The 20,868-nt window shown below is 47.8% G+C and overlaps 1 long non-coding RNA gene across 1 annotated transcript; it reads left to right on the top strand.

The window, feature by feature from the left end:
• The first annotated feature begins 12,964 nt into the window (after positions 1-12,964).
• On the top strand, positions 12,965-19,794 carry LOC140895338 (uncharacterized). The gene is made up of 3 exons (XR_012154171.2): positions 12,965-13,188; positions 13,926-14,095; positions 19,380-19,794. It is a non-coding gene; the product is annotated as an uncharacterized LOC140895338 (long non-coding RNA).
• Positions 19,795-20,868: the final 1,074 nt, after the last annotated feature.

The following is a 20,868-nucleotide window of genomic DNA, read 5'->3' as shown; positions in this document are numbered from 1 at the left end:
TGCTGTCTCTGTTAAGTGTTGCATTTTGCCTTTACAGATGCAACCTAGAGATCTCAGCCGTCTGTGTTATCACCGGCCGAAAGACTCCAAGGAATCATAAAGAGGCCACGTAGAAGCAAAGAAGACATGTTGCATGAAGTAATGCAGCATTCCAGTAATGAAAATGGAAAAGTGCAGGAGTGGCGGGACAGGGAAAGGAGGATCCACCAGCAGAATGAGGAGCGCCGGCACAAAAGCATGGTGCTTCGGCAGCAACGCACGGATCGGCTGATAAGCATAATGGAGCACCAAGCGGACTCGATCCAGGCGCTCGTAGCCATGCAGGCGGAGCGCTACCGCGCCCAACCCGCCGCCCTTGTCCCAAAACTCTTTCCCTTGTGCCCCCATGTCACCTCCAACCCACTTTCCCCAACATCCGAGTTCTTACCACCACCAGCTGACTTCAACACCTGTAGCTTCACCAACCAGCCCTGAAAACTACGACCCTTACCCACTGCACTCAACCCCCATCACCATGCAGTATAGCCATCCTGAAGTGTAGCACTCATTGCACAGCACACCAGACAGGAAGGCTGAGTATGATAACAGGACATATGCAAATCTGTGATTATACTGTTTCCCACCCCATACCCTTTCCCTTTCTGTTTCCCAAGCAGTTGTGTTTCTTTTCAATAAATGAATTTTATTTTCAATAAATGGATTTTTTGGCTTTGAAAACATTCTTTATTATTTATTGCATAAAGTAAAAGATACCTTAGCCCAGGGAAGAAACAGGCACTGCAAGTCAGTGTATCACACGTAATAAACACAGATTCCTACTAACATTGGAACCACTTTACTTCACTCCTGTGCAGGGCACCAGACATTATTGGTGGCTTTCAGCCTCAAATTGCTCCCTCAAGGCATCCCTAATCCTTGCAGCCCCGCGCTTGGCCCCTCTAATAGCTCTGGTCTCTGTCTGTTCAAATTCAGCCTCCAGGTGTTGAACCTCCAAGTTCCATGCCTGAGTGAATTGTTCACCCTTCCCTTCATAAATGTTATGGAGGGTACAGCACACGGATATAACTGCGGGGATGATGTCATTGGCTAGGTCCAGCTTCCCATACAGAGAGCACCAGCGGCCCTTTAAATGGCCAAAAGCACACTCCACAGTCATTCTGCACTGGCTCAGCCTGTTGTTGAACTGCTCCTTGCTGCTGTCAAGGCTCCCTGTGTAGGGTTTCATGAGCCATGGCATTAAAGGGTAAGCGGGGTCTCCAAGGATCAGAATGGGCATTTCGACTTCCCCTACGGTGATCCTCTGGTCTGGGAAAATAGTCCCGGCTTGCAGCTTCCTGAACAGGCCAGTGTTCTGAAAGATGTGTGCGCCATGCACCTTTCCGGACCAGCCTGTGTTAATGTCAATGAAACGCCTAGAGTGATCCAGAAGCACCTGGAGAACCATAGAGAAATACCCCTTCTGATTAACGTACTCGGAGGCTAGGTGGGCTGGTGCCAGAATCGGAATATGTGTGCCATCTAGTGCCCCTCCGCAGTTAGGGAAACCCCATTGTGCAAAGCCATCCACAATGTAATGCACGTTACCCAGAATCACGGTTCTTCTGAGCAGGATGTGATTAATGGCCCTGCAAACTTGCATCAGCACGATTCCAATGGTCGACTTTCTCACTCCAAACTGGTTAGCAACCGATCGGTAGCTGTCTGGAGTTGCCAGCTTCCAGACTGCAATAGCCACCTGCTTCTCCACTGTCAGGGCAGCTCTCAATCTCGTGTCCTTGCGCTGCAGGGTGGGGGGCGAGCTTCTCACACAGTCCATTGAAAGTGGCTTTTCTCATTCGAAAGTTCTGCAGCCACTGCTCGTCATCCCAGACTTGCATGATGATGTGATCCCACCACTCACTGCTTGTTTCCCGAGTCCAAAAATGGCGTTCCACGGTGGTGAGAATGTCTGTGAATGCCACAAGCAAACTTGTGTCATATGCGTTACTCGAGTCGATATCGTCGGAGCCCTCACTGTCACTTTGGATCATAAGGAATAACTCGACTTCCAAACGTGATGTGCTGGCGAGACTCGTCAGCATACTCCTCAGCAGTTCAGGCTCCCTTCCTGCAGACCGAAAGGGAAGGCAGAGCACGCAGTGCAAAAAACATTGAAAGATGGTGCCAAATGTGGACGGAAGCACAGGGATTGCTGGGATGCGAACCGATGCATCACGGGGCGTTGGGACATGACCCAGAATGCCCCTCACCCTCTACCCCCTTCCCACAAGCCACAGCGCCAGAATAGGAAGAGGTGCTCTGTGGGATAGCTGCCCATAATGCACTGCTTTCAATGCCTCTGCAAGTGCCGCAAATGTGGCCACCATGTGTCCATGTGGACAGACTTCAGCGCTTCTCTACTGTGCTCTCTGAAGGCTGGTTTAACTCAAAGCACTCTACATCTGCAAGTATAGACATGCCCTAAGTCTTCCTGTATAACTGTGGGCTGGCAAGTGGGTAATGAAGTTGTAAAGTGATGTGATCATGTCACCTGAACTGGAATCCATCTTTAACCTGGTGCTTTTCCATTGAGGAGGAGGGGTGGGAACCCAGAGGGACAAAGGATTCCCGCCTTGTGCAAAAGATCTATAAGTGGGTGGAACAGAACAAAGGGAGCAGCCATCATGAGAAATCCCCTAGCTACCACCTGAGCTGGAACAAGGGCTGTACCAGGGGAAAGGATTGTCCCCAGACTAAGAAGGTGTCCAGTCTGTGAAAGAAACTTATTGAAACATCTCTGAGGGTGAGATTTTATCTGTATTCAGTTTTATTACTGTACTAGACTTAGACTTGCATGTTTTCTTTTATTTTGCTTGGTAATTCACTTTGTTCTGTCTGTTACTACTTGGAACCACTTAAATCCTACTTTCTGTATTTAATAAAATCACTTTTTACTTATTAATTAACCCAGAGTATGTATTAATACCTGGGGGGGGGGGAACAGCTGTACATATCTCTCTATTAGTGTTATAGAGGACGAACAATTTATGAGTTTACCCTGTATAAGGTATATACAGGGTAAAACGGATTTATTTGGGGTTTGGACCCCACTGGGAGTTGGGCATCTGAGTGTTAAAGACAGGAACACTTCTTAAGCTGCTTTCAGTTAAGTCTACAGCTTTGGGGCACGTGATTTAGACGCTGGGTCTGTGTTGGAGCAGACTGGCATGTCTGGCTCAACAAGACAGGGTGCTGGATTCCCAAGCTGGCAGGGAAAGCAGGGGCAGAAGTAGTCTTAACACATCAGTTGGCAGCCCCAAGGGGGTTTCTGTGATCCAAACCGTCAGAGGCTGCATGTCCTGACCTTACCTAGCTTCATCTGTGGGGCCTCCCAGAGATTCATGAGTTTTCAGGACTGAGTCAACTCTGGGAACTTCACAACACATGCCTGGTGGGACACCATCAACCATGGGCACTCTGGATGGCACAACAGTTCTTAGTATCCATGTTGGACAATGACTTTTGTTCTGGCATTTTCTAGCTTTTCAGTGTTTGACTTTGCAACCAACATTCCTTTAATGATTTGGGGGCGGGGGAAAGATGTAATACATACTATGTTGTATGTTATACCACACACAAAGAAACTCCATACTCCATGCACAGGCTACCAGCCACAGCTTCAAGGCTTGAGGAAAGTGAATGACCAAAATGTCAATGGAAATCCTTAATGCCAAGGGCCTGTTGCACTAGTTAATGTTTAAATAACCTCTGTAAGTTCTCTCCTTTTGCAGCCTCTGCCACTTCATAACAAGGGGCCTCTTTCGATTATTTGAAAGAGTTGGCAACCTTCCCATCCTTTTAGTTTTGTTAACAAGCAGGCTAATATGAACCAAAGGCGGTGGTGGCTGCATTTAAAGGTGCAACCGCTGGAGTTTAGTGGCATGTTCTGAGTATTGAACTTGCTCAAAATTTCATTGAACCCTAGTACAGAGCATTATCTTCACCAGCAAAGCTCTGAAGCCCAGGGTTATTTACGTCAAAGCAAGACTCAGTTACTGGTTTTTTAGTCCTCTGTCAGAGTTGTAGCCTCTGTTACACAGGATCAGTGAAATAACTTTGCTCTCCTAGTCTGGCACCGGGTGGGCAGTGAGCTATGACTGGTGGTGGCAGAAACAGCCTGGCATCTGCTAAAATGCCAAAGTCACGGAAGCCGTTGTGCCCAATCTGCTGCATGTTTCTGTTAGAAGCTGCAGAAGCTCACATCATGGCTTTGGTTTGCCAGGATGCTATGCTCACTTATTTCCTGTGCAGTACGTTTCCCGTGGTTATGTTTTACACTAGGGCACAGCGTGGGTGTGATAGTGTTACTGACACCACAGCCCTGCACAGAGGGGAATGTGGAGCTGCCCTAATCCCAGCAACGGTAAAGGGAGATGGTACAATAGGCAGGTACAATGTCTCCCAGTGCACATTCAGTCGTTCTATCTTTGGAAGCCTGCTCTGGGGGCCGGGGGAGATGGGGAGGGTGGATCAGATTAAGCAGCCCTTGCTTAGTGCTTTGCAACTGCTATTTTGTGTAACAAGGAAGGGAAGCATCTGGCTTTCCTTCCCACTGAGGGGCTTGCACACAATTTGGCTAAAGTAACCACACATCCTGGTTTTTCACAATGTCATGCTGCTGGAGTGAGTCACGACTGTGCCAACCTCAGGGCAGACTGTCAAGAAGCAGGACAGAGACCCCAAACTGGTTGTGCATTCTACAATTAGATTTCACCAGCCCGGTAACAAATGTGAAGTCCTAAAGCACTATAGCAATCAAAGACAATCCCCAGTCTATCTTGTCACACAGGCAAGGTGGACTTAGTGATAGTTGGTTGTCATACACCAAAGCTCAGAAAATATTCAGGTTGCTCCCTGTCCCAAGAGACCAGTCATTTACCCTAGCTCAATTTGTACCTCAGATCCCACAGCAAAGACAACTCTTATAGCGAATCCTGGAATAAACCCTCTAAAGATTTATTAACTAGGAAAAAGAAATGAGAATGTTATTACAAGGTTAAAGCAAACAAACATATATACACAATTGAGTTACAGTCTGTGGTTTCCAAAAGCTGCAGTAATCTTTCAGCTTGGAATGTCTTTTTGGGCGAACCCAGGTTGACCCTGGGGATCTCGGCTTCTGTTTCATAGCTCCAGCAATGCAGAGGAGCAAGGGTTTGGTGTGATGAACAGTGGTTGGAGTGAAGAGGAGTTGAATAGGTCTAGGTGCAATCACCACTGTTCTTATACTCACCATGAATGTTACTGACACTTTGTCAGTGTTCTGTGATAAGCTCATTCAGGAAACTGAGGCTTGGAACTTCAAAGGTAGTTAGGCACTTAACTCCGCCTGATGCTTTTGAAGATCTGGAGAAAACCCTCCACTCTGAGAAACAGGCCTGTGTTGCAGTTGAACTAGATGCTGACAGTAGTGACTCCAGCACACACCAACAAAACAAATGGATGCTGGGCTTTGCTTTAAATGTATTGTGACCCTGTACCACATTGCTATACGAAGACTGCAGTAATACATTTCAAAAGATAGGAAAAAAATTGACCAGAATCAGACAGAAATTGCTTCCTGACTGTGTTACCCCTGGGCTGTCTGTGAAAGTTTCAGTTTGAGCAGCAGTCTTTGTTTATTGGCAGCTCACTAGATCTATTCTGTCACTGAGTTTCTGACCAGCCTTGTTAGACATGACTTGATTGAGATTTGATTATATCCCAGTGTTGGGCCAAAGAAACCTTGAAGCAATGCACAATCCTGATGCTTCTGACAGGGAAATTGTTCTGCAAGACAGGTTAGACCACTGGAGGTGGGGGGACATTTTGGAGGGTTGGATGCTTTCCTGCACCACTCATAAGAAGGGGGTCTGAAGAATGCCTATCAATTAATCTACAAAACCTTGCAGTAGCTGGCTTGGTTCAGAAGAGAATGGAGCCAAGGTCATGGATGTGATCTGGCTGGGAGAGCCCAGTCCAGCTCCCCGTATTCACAGCACAAATCCCACCATGCCAACCAGTGCAAAGAATAGCGAAGGGCTGACACTCAGCTGAGGCACCAAGGACTGAATGGGTCTTAGAGAATGAATTATCCAACCGGAGCAATGGGCTGCCAATGCTCCTGGCTCCCACTAAAGGTGCCTTCTCCTCTCTCACACACTTCAACAGGAGCAAGATGCAATCTTGCCCTTATGGCATGACCATCAAAGTGTGTGGCTGTGCAGGTGTGCACCAGGCACCACCATATCTCCAAGTCTGGGGAGTTTTTGCACAGCACAGAGGGCACTGCTCAAACATTTGTGGCTCCCTCAAACCACACATGGCACGACTGAAGAGCACTCTGCCGAACAGAGAACCCCACACAGGACCAACGAGCAATTTGTAATGCTGTGGAAATCCTCCCACCTATAGAGAAAACACAGGCCAATGCCCAGACTAGCAGAGGAGAGGCTGCAAACTCATTGGTTGGTGGCTTGTTTATGGGCTTATAGATGCAGGAAAGTTGGTACAAAGAGTTCTGCACCTGAGGAGCAAAAGGAGACTGGCATGATGTGGTTCTTGCACATCATTCACGGCAATGTTTGTTCTCAGGTTGCATTCGGGTCACTTCTGTCCATCTTGCTGAACACAGCCAGCTATGGCAGGTTGTGGAGGACGCAACGCTGTTACCCAGAATGGTCTCTGCATGGCGCTTACCACTCAAGGTAGAGTTTGCTAAGCAAGGGGATCCCTGGGTAGCATCATGCAGAGCAGAAATCCGGGTGCAAAGGAAAGATCCCTGAGCCTCTGGCACTACCTACATTGGCAAGTTGTGACCCACCTGGAGTCCTGCCTCCACCAACTTTCTCCCCTTGCTTGTGGTTCCTCCTTCCCCACCCTCATTTTTCTCATCCCTCCTCTTCCTGTCCCTTCCTCAGAGACTTTGCTGACATTCTTCCTGTCCCATCACCCCTGATCCATTCTGAAGCGTGCATGTTTCACGAGCTCAGTTCTTGTCCCCGACCATCCCCTCACTGCTGAGCCAGTAACCGCCGGGTGAGTCAGCTGCATGACAGACGCTGAGATCTCCAAGGCATTCCCTAGGCATGCTGGGCACCTCCACCCAGCCGACATAACTCAGGCTGTCCATAGCACCCGGCAGCACGGGAACAGGCAGGAACGGCAAGCCCTAGCATTGATGCTAAGAGTAGGCAGGTGCCCCTGGATGGGGTGGGAAGGGAAGTGCCTTGGCTGTCATCCACACTCTTAATGCAAATGCCACAGCTCTGCTCCACATTGATTATGCTCTTCAGAGCTAGACAGTGCCACAGGCCCCCTCTGAATCCCGGGGGAGTAGGGGAGGCTTCCGGTCAGTGGGGGTTGGCATACCTGCTGCGCCAACCTGGAAGAAGATACTGTATAAACCCCCCCTCTGTGCCCAGCCAGCTCTGCTGGTCCATGGAGAGGAGAGGGAGGGAGAACTGCAGCTCCATCATTTACCTGACCACTGCCAGGCATCGAATACCTGCTAGATCACAAGGAGCAGGGACTGTCCTCCTCATGGGGCTGCTGGCCAGTTCCTGGCACCCTGCCTCTACGTGCCCAGGCAGTGGATGCGCAGACTGTGCCCCTTCAGGATCATGTGTATCTAACCCACCATCCAGCACATCCATGTATTGTCTCCGCACCCCGTGCCCAGTCAAAAGGATCCGAGTCCATTACTGCTCAGAGCTGCAGGACACACTCAGCTACCAGGGGACTCACGCTTTTAGCTCTTGTTCAGTTCCTGGCAACGAACCAGATGACTCTCTTCCCACAGGACATGTCCCATTTGGCATGGTGACTTTGGCTAACAGGATATTTGTCTGGCTGGTGAGCACTGGCCTTGGGGTGGTGCCTGTGCCTTTCTCAGTGCAGGTGAGAAAGCATGGTTGAGTTGCTGTGCATTTCCCAAAGGCCATTCACCAGAGGGAGCAAACTCAGTGTGCTGGCTCAGCTCATTAGCCCAGAAACAGGCCAGAACCTGGAGAAAGGTCAAAGGTGGTTTTAAGCTGCATGTCTCCCTCAGACTGCCTCCTGGACGGGCAACACAGAATGTTTGCTTAAGTTTTATTCCTGACTTTGGGCCTGCTGGAGTGAATTAGCACTGCTCCATTAGAGTCAGCTGAGGATCCGACCCCATGTCTCCCTTTGCTGCCCACTTTCCTTTCGCAATCCCTGGGGTAAGATGGAAAGAATTTGTTTAGGTTGCAGTGGGATAAAACAGTTACAGGGTGATTCATAATTTATGCACTCCCCAGCCTTGTGGAGGGATAAACGTCCATCCATTGCAAGCTTCTGTGAAGCCTAATTATAGCAAAGCAATTAGGGAAGTAAAGCTGTGTATTAATTCTTAATGTCAGCTTTTTGCCCACCTGTTTTGTGTCTGTCCCCTGAGTGTGATGAGAGAAAAGTCTGCCTCGATCGCAATCATGGGACCTTGACATGACAACCTGATGTGTAGAAAGAATAGTAAATATGGCAGGCGGCCAGCTTGGCTTAACAGTGAAATCCTTGCTGATCTTAAACACAAAAAAGAAGCTTACAAGAAGTGGAAGATTGGACCTGGGAGACCAGGGATGAGTATAAAAATATTGTTCGGGCATGCAGGAGTGAAATCAGGAAGGCCAAATCACACCTGGAGTTGCAGCTAGCAAGAGATGTTAAGAGTAACAAGAAGGGTTTCTTCAGGTATGTTGGCAACAAGAAGAAAGTCAAGGAAAGTGTGGGCCCCTTACTGAATGAGGGAAGCTACCTAGTGACAGAGGATGTGGAAAAAGCTAATGTACTCACTGCTTTTTTTGCCTCTGTCTTCACGAACAAGGTCAGCTCCCAGACTACTACACTGGGCAGCACAGCATGGGGAGGAGGTGACCAGCCCTCTGTGGAGAAAGAAGTGGTTCGGGACTATTTAGAAAAGTTGGATGTGCACAAGTCCATGGGCCCGGATGCATTGCATCCGAGAGTGCTAAAGGAGTTGGCGGATGTGATTGCAGAGCCATTGTCCATTATTTTTAAAAACTCATGGTGATCCAGGGAGGTCCCGGATGACTGGAAAAAGGCTAATGTAGTGCCCATCTTTTAAAAAGGGAAGAAGAAGGATCCTGGGAACTACAGGCCAGTCAGCCTCACCACAGTCCCTGGAAAAATCATGGAGCAGGTCCTCAAGGAATCAATTCTGAAGCACTTAGAGGAGAGGAAAGTGATAAGGAACAGTCAGCATAGATTCACCAAGGGCAAGTCGTGCCTGACTAATCTAATTGCCTTCTATGATGAGATAACTGGTTCTGTGGATGAAGGGAAAGCAGTGGACGTGTTGTTCCTTGACTTTAGCAAAGCTTTTGACACTGTGTCCCACAGTATTCTTGTCAGCAAGTTAAAGAAGTATGTGCTGGATGAATGCACTATAAGGTGGGTAGAAAATTGGCTAGATTCTCGGGTTCAATGGGTAGTGATCAATGGCTCCATGTCTAGTTGGCAGTCAGTATCAAGCAGAGTGCCCCAAGGGTCGGTCCTGGTGCTGGTTTTGTTCAATATCTTCATAAATGATCTCGAGGATGGTGTGGATTGCACCCTCAGCAAGTTTGCAGATGACACTAAACTGGGAGGAGTGGTAGATACGCTGGAGGGTAGGGATAGGATACAGAGGGACCTAGACAAATTGGAGGATTGGGTCAAAAGAAATCTGATGAGGTTCAACAAGGACAAGTGCAGAGTCCTGCACTTAGGACGGAAGAATCCAATGCACCGCTACAGACTAGGGACCGAATGGCTAGGCAGCAGTTCTGCAGAAAAGGACCTAGGGATTATGGTGGACGAGAAGCTTGATATGAGTCAACAGTGTGCCCTTGTAGCCAAGAAGGCATTTTGGCATGTATAAGTAGGGGCATTGCCAGCAGATTGAGGGACATGATTGTTCCCCTCTATTTGACACTGGTGAGGCCTCTTTTGGAGTACTGTGTCTGGTTTTGGGCCCCACACTTCAAGAAGGATGTGGAAAAATTGGAAAGAGTCCAGCGGAGGGCAACAAAAATGATTAGGGGACTGGAACACATGACTTGTGAGGAGAGGCTGAGGGAACTGGGATTGTTTAGTCTGCGGAAGAGAAGACTGAGGGGGGATTTGATAGCTGCTTTCAACTACCTGAAAGGGGGTTCCAAAGAGGATGGATCTAGACTGTTCTCAGTGGTAGCGGATGACAGGGCAAGGAGTAATGGTCTCAAGTTGCAGTGGGGGAGATTTAGGTTGGATATTAGGAAAAACTTTTTCACTAGGAGGGTGGTGAAACACTGGAATGCGTTGTCTAGGGAGGTGGTGGAATCTCCTTCCTTAGAAGTTTTTAAGGTCAGGCTTGACAAAGCCCTGGCTGGGATGATTTAATTGGGGATGGGTCCTGCTTTGAGCAGGGGGTTGGACTAGATGATCTCCTGAGGTCCCTTCCAACCCTGATATTCTATGATTCTATGAAGTGTGCAGGAGGCCGTGGTGCTGCTTTGGGAGACCTCTGAGAAATTGCTGGACAACTGTCTTGCGAAATGCAAACCCTTCTGGAATGTTAGCCCTGGGGCCGGAGTGTTTATGAAGCTGTGCTGCACCACTAATGGTGGATTTGTCACAGTATTTAGCTTAGGGGCTAAATCACGGCTTCGCCACAAGTCCTGCATAAGGGGCAGGGCCGGTTCTAGGCACCAGCAAACCAAGCACGTGCTTGGGGCGGCACATTTTCAGGGGTGGCACCATTCTGGCCATGCTTTTCTTTTTTTTTTTTTTTTTGCTTTGGGCGGCAAAAGCCTAGAGCCAGCCCTGGCAGCAGCAGCCCGTCGTGCGCAGGGGGTGCCCTGGGGCCACTGCGGTTCGCGCCATGTGGCAGCAGCACCCGCACCTTGTGGCTCTGAGCGGGCGACACTAGGGCTGGGGGCCGTCCAGCGGGGCACACGGAGCTGCCTGCAGGTTCCACAGGGCAGCCGCCCCCCAGCGCCGCAGCCGGGGCTGGGCAAAGCGGCCCGAGCTGCCCAGGGACTGTGGCAGGGCAGCCAGAAGCAGCAGCAGCAGCGCGACCATAGAGGACGGGGCGCTTCCTCTGGGGCTGCCCTGCCCCGGCTCCTCAGCCCCCTGCTGGGGCGGTCCCGCAGCTCTGCCCTCCCGTGTCCCGGCTGGTCCTGGAGGCGGGAGCCCTGGCTGGAGGGACCCTGGGCTGAGGCGCGGCCCGGGAGCCCCATTGCTTTCCCCAATCCTGCCAGCGCCAGACTGGCTGGAGGTGAGGGGGGAGCGGGCAGAGTCAGCACTGGTGGAGGGAAGCCCAGGGCTGGGGTGGCAGGGGGTGTGGGTGGGGTGGTGGGGAGAGCCCAGCACTGGAGTGGTAGGGGGCGCGGGTGGGGTGGAGTTGGGTGGGGGGGAGAGCCCAGCGCTGGGCGGCAGAGGGTGCGGGTGGGGGAGGGCATTGGTGCGGGGAGTGAGAGCCCAGGGCTGGGGTGGGGGGCAGCCAAAATTTTTTTTGCTTGGGGCTGCAAAAAACCTAGAGCCGGCCCTGATAAGGGGCTGCACAGAAATGCACCCGAGGAGCATAGGACCAACCAGAATGTGACTCCGAGAGCTACAATCTGGTCTCCACTCCCTGCCATGCTCTGGTGAGGAACATCATCAACCTGGACCCTGCACAGCTTACTTCCCGCTCGGTGTTGGGTCAGCCCCACGCTGTCTGCTCCCTCCCATGCTCCTCCCACGATACCACCTATAAGCACAAGGAAGTGAGGGGACTTGTTACACAGTTGCTGCCCTGCATGGGCATGCAGCAAGTGTCACAGGCTGGCTCTTAGGCTGTCTACTCTGCAGCTGGTGTGCAATGTCCAGCTCGGCTAGACGTACATGCGCTAGCGAGCGACACATAAGGTAGCCGTGGCTGCACAGGCTAGCTTGCCTAGTACAAGTCTGCCAGGGACCCTCAGCATGTAGGCAACCTGCATGTCTTAGACTACCCTGCTATTTTTAGCACGCTAGCTTTCAAAGCTAGCACATCTCCCCACAGTGGAAACCACACCTCCAGCTGCAGTGTCAATGTACCCTTCCTGAAATGTGGTTTCCTCCCCTTTCGCTAGCTTGTTATTTAGTGTAGGGTTTGCTCATGATGAGAGCTGGGCTTCTGGCACTAATTTATTTATAGTTAATAAACAATGCAATTAGTTTATGTGTATGGGGAGTTTGGGGGATTGTGGATTAAATCAACCTAGTCCCCGCATATATAAAATATCACGCCAAGCTTGTAAGCAGAGAGTTTGGCCAGGAAGGACAGAAGGTCAGATTTAATGTCCCTGGAATGTAGTGTCCTTCTGCGCTGTTCTGATTGACAACCTGAGGCCACAGAAACATTCTGGCAGCGGTATATGTGCTCCTCACATGCCATCCTTTCAATGAATATTTTACATCCTGGATGTTCGCTATAGATGCTTGCTTTCAAGTGCATAAGGGATGTTAGAGAGGGGACTGAATGGAGCAGGTCTGCTCCGCTTGGAGCATTGTGTTGCAATTATTCATAAGCCTCTTGAGACACTGAGACCGGGTCTTCATCAGGAAAGAAAAGGCTTCTTTTCACCAGATTGCTATGGGGCCAAATCCCATCTCTGGATCCCTGGGTGTTTTAAGCTCCCCTGGGTCTCCTCCTTGGCACATTCCTGGGCTCCTCTCTGCTTCCCCTTCATGGAAATTGATCTCCTCAGGCCTGTCTGGCCCGAGCCCCCAGGACTAGTGCTGACCTCCAGGATACGCCCTCAGCTTAAACACACACTCTTCCAGAGTCCCACTGCAGCTGTGAGCCTCCCGGGTCACGATGTACCTCTCTCCAGGGGCACGTGGTAGGTGCAGCATCTAACACACCCAGACACTCTGCAAAGGGTACTAACACTGTTGCTCTTCTACTTTCCAGATGAAGCACAAGAGCGTACAGAGCAGTTATAAGACACTGAGCACCCTGACCCCATTGCCTTTCACTAGCTCACCCGTCCCTTGGCGTTCCTAGTGAGGTTCCCCAGCCTCACCAGGTCCTACATTCAGCATGTCTCAGCTGTAGCTGGTGAAAAATGGCTCAGGAAGAGAGGACCAAAGAGATCACCCTCCAGCCTCTCTCTCAGGAGACCTCATGGTCAGCCTCCTCAGGTGACTAGAAACTCCTACCAGGTGACTTCATTGCCAGGTGACCTCTCCCCTGACCAACCAGTGCTCCTGGTTGAGAGCCAGTAACGTGTTTAGAGTTATCCCCTTTCAATGGGAGAGCACTTTATGTCAATTGGAATTGCAATTGGAATTGCAGTCCAAAGCAGAGGCCAAGAGACCATAGAGAAGACAAAGGGTTACACACTGAAAATGGAGTCTGTATAGTTATAGGCAGAGCTTTCATAATCTCACACTGGATTCATGAATTGTACAGATTCCCCAAATTGCCAAAGAGGGCTAGGCAGGCCTGAGGGGACGGCGTGGTGTCCCCTGTGTGCACATCCAGAGAAGTGTGCGGGGAGTCAATAAGAGTTCTCCTTGTAGCAGCTGTTGGGGGCATGCTCAGAGAGCCAAGGCTCTAACAAGCAAGGAGAGCACGTGACTGTGGGTGACAGCTCTGCTCCTCTGGCACCATGGAACTCCCTGCAATAAGGGTAAAGCTGGCCTGTGCAGGAGAGAGAGTCTTCTCAGGGGCTGGTACCAGACGGTCGAACAAACTCTCCCAGGAACTAAAGACCATCCCAAACCTCACCACCTTCTACTCAAGGTGCCCTGCTCCAGCTGGCTTTCTTGGCTATAAACACAGAGCAGCACGGTGACAAACAAAAAAGATTAAAATGATTTTTTTTAAATGCCTGCGTAACCAAAACACTGCATCACACCCACCGTTCTCTCCCTAGGGAGAGAACAAACCACACGTGACAGATGTGAGATGGGTCATTTAACACACTACTGGAAAGTGCTCAGATGCTACACTGATGAAGGTGGTCTATGATCCTACCTAGAACAGAATCGACACACCAGCAGAGAAATTGAATGACTTCACCACAACCTTCAGATGTGATCTTGGGTAAGTCCCTAACTGAACCCAGCTCAATCCTTAAACACAATACCATCTCCCCACTCTGTCTTTTCTGTTTAAATAGTCTGTAAATGCACAGCTGAAAGTATCAAATACCCATATATCATCCCTTCCCCTCCTTGATGGGCCATCTTCCCCTATGGTAGCCACAACACCCTGATATCATTAGCTCAGAAACCTCCATCTGTTACCAGGCTAATGGAACCGAAATGATACATGAAATAAATCCAAATTCCCCCACTTTCTGTCTCACTGTAGTTTCACCAGGAAATATGCAGAAATTGTTGGTTTCCAAAGAACTTAAATTGTTCACTTAAGACAAGAGGGTACTTGCAAAGAATGTTAATGACTTGTGTACAGGTATAATGAAAAAAGCTTGTCTTACTTTCCCCCTTCCTGTTCCTTTTTAACAGTACAGAAACCCAGACTCAAATGCCAACTTTATTCATGTAAAGGCTACTGCATCTCACTCTCAAGAAACCTGATTGTGGCTGCATAAATCTGATGGCCTGACACATCTTTCTATAAGGGATTGCACAGGCAAATATATAGCATATGAAAGAGTGTCAGGATTGAAGAATAGCTTCAATAAACAGATCTAAAATAAGAAATGGCAGGAAACTTTCAATGACAGAAAAAGCTCTGGGAGCTTTGAGCTGCAGGTCGTGACTTTGATGGACAGATTGCATTCTCAATCCAGTGGGATGGTCTGCAGTCCTTGAATAGCATGGGGTAGGGGGCATATAGGTGATTGAAGATCTACAACTCAATGCCACATTGTAGCCAGGGGAGAAATAAAGTTGAAATAGAAGGGGAGAGGTGAGTAGCAGTCTGGAGTGGAGACTCTATCACATTCCAGTGTGCTCCCGTTGGTGTGTAGACCTAAAAGCCAAAGCAGAGCACCACTTTGAGACTCAAGACCATTATTATGAAAAAGCAAATAGGTACCTGCACCAGATCAGCTCCCATCTAGAAACACATTCCAGAGACGCACTGTGTGTGTTAGACCAGCACACCTGGCTTCTGTTCATGACGCACATACAAACAAAGCATCTCTATCTTCTTCCATGGTAACAGTTCTGTAGGACCAAAGAATGCTGTCAAGCTGACTAGGAAACCCTCTGTCACAACATAGGCTAGTGGAGAAGGCACTGAGCAGCGGGAGACCTGAGTTCTGGTCTCAGCTCTGTCGGTGACCTGGGGCACGCACTTCCCTTCTTGTCTGTGTAGGCCTTGTCTTCTCTGATAACACTCAAGGTGCTAATTTAAAACACTATAGTTATCCCAGTATAATCACCCATGTGGACCCTCTGATTCTGGTATAAAAGTACCTTTTTCAGTTGAGCTCATTGTGACGGGTTCAGTCACAGAGATCCCCTGAAGACTGTCACCTGAAATTACCTCTGAGCCCATTTTCCCTGCCAGCTTGGGACTCCAGAACCCTGCCTTGTTCAGCCAGACACGCAAGCCTGCTGCAACACAGATCCAGGCTTTGGGCCACGCCCCCAAAGCTGTAGGCTTTAATTAAAACAGCTCAGCAGGTTACCTGTCTCCAGCACCCAGACACCCAATTCCCAATGGGATCCAAACCCCAAATAAATCCATTTTACTCTGTATAAAGCTTATACAGGGTAAATTCGTAAATTGTTCACCCTCTATATCACTGATAGAGAGATATGCATAGCTGTTTGCTCCCCCAGGTGTTAATCACTTACTCTGGGTTTATTAAAAAACAAAAGTGATTTCATTAAGTATAAAAAGTTTAAGATTTAAGTGGTTTCAAGTAATAACAGACAAAGCAAAGTAAGTCACCAAGCAAAATAACTCAAAAACATGCAAGTCTAAGCCTAATACATTAAAAAACTGATTACAGGTAATATCTCACCTTCCGAGATGTTCCAATAAGTGTCTTTCACAGACTAGACTCCTTCCTAGTCTGTGCCCAATCCTTTTCCCTGGTACAGTCCTTGTTAGTTCCAGCAGACATCTCAGGTGGTAAGCAGGGGTTTTCTCATGACTGGCTTCCCCCTTTGTCCTGCTCCACCCCCTTCTATAGCTTTGGCACAAGGAGGGAATCTTCTGTCTCTCTGGGTCCCCACCCCTCCTTCTAAATGGAAAAGTACCAGATTTAAGATGGATTTCATTATCAGGTGACATGGTCACATGTCACTGTAAGACCCCCTAGTCTGCATTTCCCATGGGCTGGCCCACACGTACACAGGAAGGCTTTCAAGTAACTAAGGCCATTTACAACTGATTGTTTCTAGAGCACCCTGAATGGCCTCCACTTAATATGTTTACATCAGTAATACAAGTTTATATCTTATTCCCCTAACTCCAGATATAGAAATAATACATGCAAACAAATAGGACGAACACATAGAATACAAGCATTCTAATGATACCATACAAGGGCTATTTAGCGTAAATCACATTCCAGTTATGTCATATTCATAAGCATATTTCCATAAAGGATATGGAATGCAACATCACACTCATTTACAGTGGGGATTATACCAGTAGAACTATAGATCTGTTTACATTCACACTTTAGGTCATACCGAAAAACCTCTCCTTAGTAGACAAGGCCTTACGTTGTAAGTTCCACACAGCAGGGACTGTCTCTTACTGGGACCTTGCCTAAACTAGGATAAGAGGTGTGTTGTTAGAATGCTCTATCTAACACAGTTGAAAATAATCTAGTGTAGACAAGGCAGGCTGCCTTTAACACATGCTAAATTGGCCAGGTTAAAGTGCTGGAGCTTGACCAGCGTAGCATGTCTACACTAGACTTTTCCAACAGGGTGGTCAGAATGGGTTAGCTAACACACTCTACCTCACTTTCACACTCTCAACCCTGTCTAGACAAGTCTGAAGTGTTTGCACTGTGTGTGTCTAGCACAAAGGGGCCTCAATCCTAACATCACTAAAGTGGGGGGTGGGGGAGGAGGAGGGGGTGTTAAATAAAGTTTTCAAATTAAGTGACTAGAACCAGTTGGCATTTTTTTGAATGTTGATATCAAAAAAATGCAAGTTGTGATAAAAAAAGGAAATGACAGTGACAGAACTGTCAAAAGTTTTCCCCAGGTGCTTTGGGGCCAGCTATATTGTTGAGCAAAGCCAGATAAAAAAATAAGATGACAGATTCCTGCTCAGGGTTATTGCTTGAGTGGCACTCGGGAGCTGGTTATCTCTGACCTGGGCAGTGTCTTCCCTTGTCCTCCTGCAAGGCTACATTTGTTTTTGTTTTTCTTCCTTGGAGCAGAAAGCAAACTCCAGAGCCACACTGTTTGCCTGCAGGAGCCTGTCCCTGCTATGGAGAATCACTCCCACAATGGTAAATTGCTCAATTCCTCACTGTCAACAGGAGGTTGGAGGCAGCTGCAGAGACATTAGTGCAATTACATTGGCATGCAACCAGGGCAAAGGAGAGGAGAATCAAGCTCAACCACTTAGGGTCAGGATAAAAAAAATAAAAGCCTCAAGAGAGCGATAAATGGTTTATAACCATCCAAAGCTCTTTTTTCATACAAGTGGTACTGTTGGACCCTCTCCTGCCCTTCCTCGTGTGACCCATTGACCACACACAAGAGCCTGCATGATCAGAACAGTGGCTCAAATCCTCAAAGGTATTTAAACACCTAACTCCCATTGAAATGAATGTGTTAGGGGTCTAAATACTGCTGAGGATCTGAACCACTATTCACACTCATGTATAATTTGTCCATCACTTCACTGCGCTCTCCATAGCTATGCTTAGGAAATCACATTGCCCACACAGAACAAATGCTGGACACATATGCAAACTAGAGTACAATCAGCAGATATGTTTGCTCTGTATAAATTATTTCAGTGAGTCCTCACTGTTAGAAGCAATTGCTCTGCCAAGTCCTGAGATCATTACTCAGTGTTTACTCAGTCCTTAGTCAGGCAGATCTCCCTCTGAAATTCTGCTTCTGCCAAATAGGTGCCCTTTGTTTATAGATTCTTGTTTATAGATTCTTGTGAACTCCTGTCTGAAAACCAGGCACAACTGGAATCACTGTGAACACACACACTCTCTACTGGATCACAAACATGCATACAAAATCTGGAGATTTTGATGTCCCTCACAGTACAAAGGAGAACAAAAACCTGCCACCTCAAACTACCCAGCTCCCTTCCCTTGATTAAAACAGAATCATGCAGTCATGCAGCAAGGCCTGTTAAACGCTGTCTCCCTCAGCCCAAGCCAGTAACACCATCAATGGACTCATCACTGATAGACCCACCACTGCGACCCTTCTGTTTGCTGTGAACTCCAGTGCCCCAGCTGATCACAGCAATGCCAGGAGAGGACGGTGATTTCCAAGGGAGCCAGGACCTGAACGGTGCAGGGCTTTGAGACATGATCTTAGCTCAGTAGGATTTTAAAAATGAGAATGCCCAGCATTACAATAGCAAGGAGTAAGTCAATCAATAAATACAAACCCCAAAGAATGTTGGAAGAGATATAAACCACATGCTTCAGGGCAAAAGCCAAGTCACAACGCTGGGGGTTAGGAACAAACTTTCCCTGGGGGGAGATTCTCACATAACTGCCTATTGCTGCATTTCCTATCTCTTCCTCTGAAGTAGCTAGGAAGGATGGGTCAGTGTTAGCCTCAGTGTTAGGAGACTAGGTTCAAATTCCCTGCTCTGCTACAGGACGCCTGTGCGACACTTCGGTTTGGTTGACACGTAAAATGCTTTACTGGAATAACGGTATCAGTAAAGAGCGAGAGTTTTACTGAAACAGCTGCGCCGGCAAAAGCCCTAGCGTAGACACAGTTTTACCAGGATAAGGTGCTTTCTACCAGTAAGGCTTGTTTCATTCTGCCCAACGGGAATGCGCTACATGGAATAAACCATTCATACCGGTACAATTGCTTCTGCACTTGGGGAGGAGATACGTGGCTGCTTTATCTATTGCTACAGTTAACGTGGCAAAACTTTGGAGTGTAGACAAGGTTGAATTCTTTCTGCGTCTCTGGTCTTCATCTGTAAAATGGGAATAATAGTCCTTCCCTACCTCATAGGGGCATTGTAAGGATAGAGTGATCATATCAGACACCATGGTAGTGGGGGCCACATAAGAACCTAAGAGATACTGGTTTAGATGTCTGAATCAATTGGACAGTTCTTTTGGCCATGAAATTGGAATTAATTTTGGAAATGTGCAATGGAAACTATGAAACACGAGCATTTTCTAATCATCCTGTTTCATGAAAGCCTTTTCTCTTCTCATCAACAGTTCCTAAGACTCCATGCTGACAGAGGAAATCCCATTATACAGGTCCGGCAGTGGGGTCTGATCCCAGCATGAGAGGGCATGTGTGAAAATCCAGGTCAGAACAGCTCGCTAGTCACAACCTGACCTGTAGGAAGCCTGCACTCTCTCAGAACTGGCTAAAAATATACCAGCTGTAAACAGAGCAGGGGAAAAAAAAGGTCTTAATAGAAAAAGAAAATAGTAAAAGATTGTTTTTCCTCAGCGTGCCCCACATTTAAAGGAACGCTCGGCTATAGTTAATCACTTCAGGATATCTGCTGATAAATAATTATGTTCAGTGAAAGGTCTGACAATACAATTTGTCATCAATCATCTCTCTATATCAGTCCCTTATAATGGGTTTGGGGCATCCAATAAACTGGCTGCCAGTCACAGGAAAGGCTGATGTTAAAAATAAATAAAACTATAAATCACCTGGTTTGATTTCTGCCCTTTCAGCTTGTGATAATAGTTCCATTTAGTGCTCTGGCTATAAACATTTTCACAAGAAAAATAATACTTTTTATCAAGTGGGCCGGGTTATTTATTTATGCTGATCTTTACTGTTCTCCAGTCAAAGAACTCTGTGCACTCTGAATGAGCTTGTAAAAATACACAGCCTCAACAATTATCCTAAGATCAGATATCCCTGCACCACTACAGATGTGACACCATGGTGTGCAAACCCTTCTGCAATTTGACTCCCAACTGACTTCCACCTACACCCAGCCCCAATTTATCTCCTGACCTCAGGAGAATCGAGGAGTCGTACTGTGCACCTAAAGTTAACAAAGTCAGGCTATTATGAACCAACATGAAGAGGAGTGATTTCCAAAGGCTAATGAGATGGCCTGATCCAGCTTTCATTGATATCAGTGGCTTAAGCACATGCTTAACTTTAAGCAAGGCCTGGTCTACACACGAAGTTGCACTGGTTTAATTAAAGGGGCAATGTTAAACCGATTGAATGGTGCATGTGAACACCTGTACATCATAGACAAGCTCTAAGTTCCATCAGTGGGACTGAAGCATGAGCTTAAAAAGTGCTTTGATGACCTAGTGCCTTCACACACACAGCTGTCTGCCAGGGTTTGCAGCACATGGGTGATAACATTCTTTTTCCTGCCTGCGACAAGAAATCATGCGAACCATTACTATCATACCTAATCTTGACTGACCTGACTTGACTAATTGATTGGTCATATGCGTAAAGATTGATCACAAGTAAGGATTTGTAAGGTCAGGCCTCTGTGTTTTGGGGCCAGTTAACCCCAGCAACGGATGGATCCTAAGAACAGTGGTAAAATATTATTTTCAATCTACACAGGAAAGGAAGAGATGTGTCATAACACTGATATCTTTAGCGTTGGCAAATGGCTATGCTCTAGGGTGACCAGATGATTTTATAGGGACAGTCCCGATATTTGGGGCTTTTTCATATATAGTGCCTATTACCCCCCCACCCAGTCCC

The sequence above is a fragment of the Lepidochelys kempii genome, chromosome 11, assembly GCF_965140285.1.
Source record: "Lepidochelys kempii isolate rLepKem1 chromosome 11, rLepKem1.hap1, whole genome shotgun sequence".
Lineage (NCBI taxonomy): Eukaryota > Metazoa > Chordata > Testudines > Cheloniidae > Lepidochelys > Lepidochelys kempii.
The sequence above is the reverse complement of the archived record's forward strand: the minus strand, read 5'-3'. Positions and strand labels throughout refer to the sequence as shown.